A 6,807-nucleotide genomic window follows, 5' to 3' on the forward strand; every position below is an offset into this window, starting at 1 on the left:
CAACAACAACAACAACCCATTGAAATCACACATCATGGGATCTGAGGAGGGTAGAGTGTACGCAGACCTTACTCCTATCAATGTAGGACGGCTGTTTCCGAAAGACCCTCGGCTCAATAAAAGCATTAAAAGAAGTCAGATAAGGTTAAGAGAATCAAAACGATATGAAATGAAATAATGCAAGCGACATAGATAACACAGGATAATCAAAGCACAGGAAATAACAGATAATAGCAAAAATCTGAGCAGAAGAAATTAATTAATTAATTAATGATAGTGTAAAGTTAATTAGTGCGTAAAACTTAAGTCCGAAGAATCCGAACTAAAATTCTATCTAGTGACTGCTGTAAAATTATTTACACAATTAGCATGATTATAGTAACTTCTTAATAAGCATTAATTTGTAAGTAAAAATACATGGTAAGTAACTAACATATTAAATTACATTACATTAATAGTGTAACGTAATTGTGTGTGTATGTTTAAAAAATCACAGGAATTTCAACACGGTTATATAAAATGTTTTTACGCATTCTGGTTAAAGTAAACCTGCAAGAATAAATAATTGTCTATAACCTAAACTTATTAAAGTAAAGAACGTACCAAGCTTAGACTGTAGTGGTGTTGGTAAAAATCTTTCATTTAGTGTGCTAATCCATGATCAGTCCCCTTCTTCTCCTCATATAAATTAAAAAATGTTTGTTAGAAGAGTTAATTATTATTGTGGTATAATATCTTGATATTATTTGATAGCATATTTTTAGGGAAATCCTTTTTCCCCCGACCCCAACTTATATTCTTTGAAAATCAAACTCAAAATTAAGTTTTTTTCCGTATTTTACAGAAGATTAGTCACATTTCAATACACCGGAATATAAATATTTTATATAGAACTTAATATTTTTTTTAGCGTAAAATAATGTCGGCTCATTACATCAAGTATACATATATGTTTGGATCGTCGTTTTACGTGTTGTAAAGTGTCTCGAAGTAAGTTTGGAAACTTGTTATCTTTAAGTTTTTTTTCGTACTTTGATCGAAGATTAGTCACGTTTCAAAACGTCAGAATAATCCCTCAAAGAATCATCATCATTGATATAATGCATACCATAAAGCGCTATACCATGAGAAACTGATTGTGGATATCTGCATGTTATAGAGATTTCATACTCATCTGGACTAATATTCATTTTTTCATGTGTGTAAGTGACTAGTGAAACGTGACTAATCTTCGGTCAAAGTACGAAAAAAAAACTTAAAGATAAAAAAGTTTCCAAACTTACTTCGAGGCACTTTACAACCCTAAAACGACGATCCAAATATATATGTATACTTGATATAATGAGCCAACATTATTTTACACTAAAAAAATAATTAAGTTCTATATAAAATATTTATATTCCGGTGTTTTGAAAGGTGCCTAACCTTCGATCAAAGTACAGAGAAAAGCTTAATTTTGAGTTTGATTTCCAAAGAATAAAGGTTGTGGTCGGGGGAAAAGGATTTCACGCACAGAATTTGTGCGTGAAAGGACCAAAGTATAAATGTACACTTTAGCCCTGTTTGGTTCTTTTTTTTATTTTTTAAGGGTTAGTTTAGCTCCAAAAATTATTTTTGGGGGTTAAAAATGTTTCGGACTCGGTCTATTTGTACTTTGGCGTACAGAATGTTGACAAGAATATGTATCTCCAAGTTGAAGCAAGTTGGTACCGTCTAAGAGTTATGATATTTATAAAAGATGGTGACTTTTATTCAAGTGAGGAAAGTTATCATCTTTTTCCTTTATTTTTTTGTGTGGTGAAAACATCATTTGATACAACATTTTCGGCAATTCAAGATGAGCTGACATTGAAGAAACTATTTTGATATTTCAGGATGATTTGACACAAAAGAATGGTACTTTAAGAAACCATTTCGATATAATTCAAGATGACCTGACGTTGAAAATGTTTTCAAGAAACTATTATAATTCATGAATAGTTTTTTGAAATTATTCTTCAGTGTCAAGATGACTTGACACTGAAGAATAATTTCAAAAAACTTAAAAAAAAAAAAAAAAAAAAAAAGCCATATTGTTTCTGTCAATCCAAGTACATCTAACAATTTAATTTGGTCAAGTGAGCCTTTGGAATCTTCTAATTCTCCCTTGTTTGAGGGATTGAATGAAATAACATCATGTTATAAATTTGGTATTGCTTTTAGGGCTGTTCACAGTTTTGGTTAAAACCAAAACCAAACCGAAAATTTAATCAAACTGAATAAAATAACCGACATTTGGTTTAGTTTGGTTTGGTTTGGTTTTAAATTTGAAAAACCGATAATATTTGGTTTGGTTATGGTTATAGTAAAAAATAACCGAATAAATAACCGAACCAAACCGATAATTATATACATAAAATTTATAATTATTTATATGTATAATATTAGCTTTTCATAAATAATTAAAGATATTTTATACCTTTTAATTATTAATTTAATTTTGGTCTACTTATTTTTAAGGCCCATGTCTTAAAAGAATATGTCCAACAATCCAAGCCCAACTCTAATAAGTCGTAAGCATAAGGGTTGTTTGTATTTTGAAACCTCTGTTTGACTTGTTCTTTTGAATCTAAACTGCGTTGCAAGTTTGATCCACCTGATTTGCCAACAGCGTGTCTTTCCCTCAATATGCAGCAAAGTTCACCCTTGTGGGCCATGAGGAAAAAAAAGCTTCATAAGAAATTTGAAGAATGTAGAGAGAGAATATTTGAATTGTCACGGCTAGTCATAAACCGAAAAACCGAACCAAACCGACAATAACCAAACCGGTGGTTATTATTTTACTTGGTTTGGTTATGGTTTTAGACATTTAAAACCGATTAAATTGGTTTGGTTATGGTTTTAATCAATAACCGACCCAAACCGAACCATGAACACCCCTAATTGCTTTATGTAATGTTTGGTTTGTCTTTTGAAACGTGTACAATTAATAACAGTATAATTTAATAACAAATGATATTTTATTTTATACCACTGACAATATGGGATAACTTATATCCATTTATCACTTATACCTGAATAAATCACCTAAAGGATAAAACTGCTCTAGTCTCTTTCTTAGAAGCCTATGAAGGTGAAGCAATCTCAGGGTGTAATTGTATACTCATTACTTTTACTTTTTTTTGTTTTAAAATTAATTAATTATTTAAAATTATATTTTGAATATCAAACTTCAATGCTATGAATCAGACAGCCCCACAAAACTTGATCAACGTATAACTAAGTTATGCATTAGCTCCGATTGCCACTATAAAAAAGAAAAAAAAAAAAAAAAAAAGCAAACAATCATCAAATATTGAACATATGACTGCGACTATATATGGCTTTTCATGTTAGATTCGAGAAAGTATACAACATAACGATTTACACAAAAAAATGACCCTTTCAGTACATATATATTTTTTTTCAAGAAATATTATTCTTTTTTTTTTAATGCCACTTTTTTTTTTCACAATATCATTGTTCCAGCAGTGGTTTCTTTCAAAGAAATTTGCTGGCCGGAGCTCAAAAGCATCATAAATAGTTGGCATTTTAGGATAATCTTCTTGGCAAGGAATATGATGGAATCCAAGTGTGTACCAAAGCACAATATCCTTGTTCTCAATTGATCTATTCCTCCCGCTCCAGATTGCTAAGTTATCATCACCATGGCTTCTATCAGCATAAAATCCTGCAGCCCATTTTTCTGATTTGTTATAAGGAGTCACCCACAGTTGATACTTGGTATAGGCTGCTCTAATTTGAGGGTAATCATCATCTGATAGCAAAGACATTGATGGTCTACCGGGAATTAGCTTATAAGCTACATCATTTCCAACCTTAGTCTTTTTTCTAGCATTAACAAACCACAGTTCAGCTGGTTCAATCCCAAGTTGAGTCCTAGCTTCAGATTCTGTTTTCATAGTTTCTTTAACAACAGTCCAATAACTCTTCCTTGGTGATATTTTCGAGTCCTTCGCTCTTGCAGTTTTCAGTTTGGCTTTCAAGAATGAATTTTTACTACCATCAACATCAAGATCAATGTGGTAGGTGAGGAAATGATCATGGTTCACTGCAATTGTGTTTTCTGCCACAAGGGTCCCATAAACATCTTCTGTAATTTGATTGTCGTTCGTGTATTTCACAGCTTTCATCTCCAAAATCCCTGTTAGACTTGCTCCAACTTTAATGGATCCACTTTGATTGAACTTCCAATCAAGTATATAGTCATAATTTCCAATTGTTGTCACCATTCTGATCACCAAATTAACTTCTTGCTGTCCCTTGGTGTTTAAAGTGCCAGATACTCCTATTTCAGTATGCCTCCATGCAACATCGCCAGCATATCGTTCAAAAATTCAAATAGCTCGTGGAACTTGCACTACTTGGCCTTCTGAATCATATCAGCCATGTAACCATCCATATACACTGCATTGTTTGGACAATCCAGCGACGGGACAAGGGTGCTAGCCGATCTCCCAAAACCAAATACGCCAACATCTATGAATGTCCTTTTCATGTTGTTTTCGCTGGTTTCAGTGCGATTCACTTCTGTTGGTATCTCATTGGAATCTCTATTTTTTTCATTGCTGACTTTCCATGTATCCTTGAATCTGTTTGTTTCCTGCTTTTTGGATTGTCCATGTTGTGGTCCTGCTTGTTCAATGCTTATGTAAGAGGTAGCTGCAAAACAAGGAACTAATGTTAGATAAAAATTGTTTCCCATGTTCTCCTCCCACAACAGGATCTGAACATGGAAAAAATGACTTGTCCTGCTTCCTTCAATGTGTCCATTCATCTCTTGCATGGTCTGATCCTTAAGTATGGTAATTGTAACTTATCATTGTTAATCCATCTCCTCCCTTGAATTCCCAACTCCTGGAAAGATTCTGAAGCCACCTCTCCATGATCTAGTGCCAAATTTGCCAGGTGATCTGCTAGCATATTACCCTCTCTCATTATATGTATCACCCTAACTGTTTTATTATTCATTAATCTTCAGATTTCCTCCACCATTTCAATTATCTGCCAGGGAATTTCCCAAACTTTAAGTATGATATTCTTTAATAAAAGAGAGTCTGTTTGAATTATAATCTGCTAATACTGCCTTTCCTTCATATATCTCAGAGCTTGTACTATAGCCATAGCTTCTGCCTGAGTATTAGTACAAGTTGGTTCGTCCATCTCCTTTGTCTTAGCAGCTATCAAGTCTCCAGTCTCATTCCTCACACAAAATCCCCATGATCCTCTTCTAGGATTTCCTCTAGACGCCCCATCGGTATTGCATTTCACCCAACTAGTATCAGGGGGCTTCCAGAGAACTCTAATCACCTTAGTTCTTGGGGTATAAGATTGCAAAGTCTGCACCAGTGCATTCCAGTTGTAGGCTGCCTGTTTGAAATTGCTTCTTCTTACCTTCATGAACACTATAATGTTGTGCATAATTTGATATATCAACTTTACCTTGGACATTTTCCCTCCATGTCTTATGGCATTTCTTCTCTTCCATAGTTCCCACATAATAATAGCTAGAACAACCTGAAAGATGTACTTCACATGATGATTAACATGAGTGTCCCACCATAAGTTAAAAAGCTGACTTAGATGTAGGTTTTGAATATTAATGCCTATAGGTCTGCAGAAGTACTTCCAGGTGTATTGTGCTACTGGTGACTGAAGAAACACATGAGATATGGTTTCTATTTCTGGTTCCTCACAACAATAACACCTAGAAGGAAATTAAAATCCCCATCTCTTCACTACATCATCCAGTGGTACCTTTGCTCCCCATAATCTCCACAAGAAGAAAGAGATTTTGATAGGCAAACCTTTTACCCACATCTTCTTGTATAGTATATTAGGTTCCACCCCTTGTCTAATTAAATTAAAAGTTGTCCCAACAGTGAATTTGCCTCTAGAATCAAGTTCCCAGTGAGGTTTGTCCAGTTCCAACTCTTGATAGGTGACTACAGTTTCTGGATAATATGATCAGCTAGATTCTCTGGTAGCAACTCCCTTATCATATCTTCTTCCCATCTTCCTTCAGTCACCACTTCTTTAATTAATACCATAGTATTGCCCTTTCTGAAGTTTTCAGGAATAAGTTTGTATAGTGCTCCCCATCCTGTCTAGTTATCAAGCCAAAAATAAAAATTTCCTTGCTTAGTTTGCCACCAGATTTCGGATTCTATCTCATCTCTATATTGCAACATTTTCTTCCATATGTATGTTCCTCTCTTCTAGTGGACAGTGATTGCATGATCTTTTTTTTGATACTTATTACTCATGTACATCCTCCACAATGATTGTTTGGTTCTGAAATTCCACCATCACTTTGAAAATAGTGCCTTGGAAACATCTTTTAAGCTTCAAAAACCTAACCCTCTTCCTCTTGAGGATGACACAAAGTAGTCCAGGAAACCCAATGCTTGCTAGAATTCCCAACTGAATTACTCCAAAAAAAAAAAAAATTAGCGAACATTCAATAGATTTGTGCCAATACCCCTGAGGGAGGATCACAAGCTGATAGCAAATGAATAGGCATACTCTGTAGTACATGCTTTATAAGTGTAACCCTTCCGCCAATCGATAACAATTTTCCTGTCCAAGATTTAAGCCTATTAAAGATCTTATCAGTAATTTCCTTGTAATGTGCTATCATTCTTCTTCCATAATATATTGGTACTCCCAAGTAGGTGAAAGGAAACTCCTTTCTAGGAATTATGGTAGTGTTATTTACCAAGCTTTCCACCTCCTACGTAACATTATGATGGAGAAATACTGCACTTT

General features: G+C 34.1%; 1 pseudogene; it reads right to left on the bottom strand.

Annotated features, from left to right (window-relative positions):
• Positions 1-3,371: 3,371 nt before the first annotated feature.
• On the bottom strand, positions 3,372-4,825 carry LOC132631393 (primary amine oxidase 1-like; annotated as a pseudogene).
• Positions 4,826-6,807: the final 1,982 nt, after the last annotated feature.

This window comes from Lycium barbarum, chromosome 3 (assembly GCF_019175385.1).
Source record: "Lycium barbarum isolate Lr01 chromosome 3, ASM1917538v2, whole genome shotgun sequence".
In the NCBI taxonomy this organism is placed as follows: Eukaryota; Viridiplantae; Streptophyta; class Magnoliopsida; order Solanales; family Solanaceae; genus Lycium; species Lycium barbarum.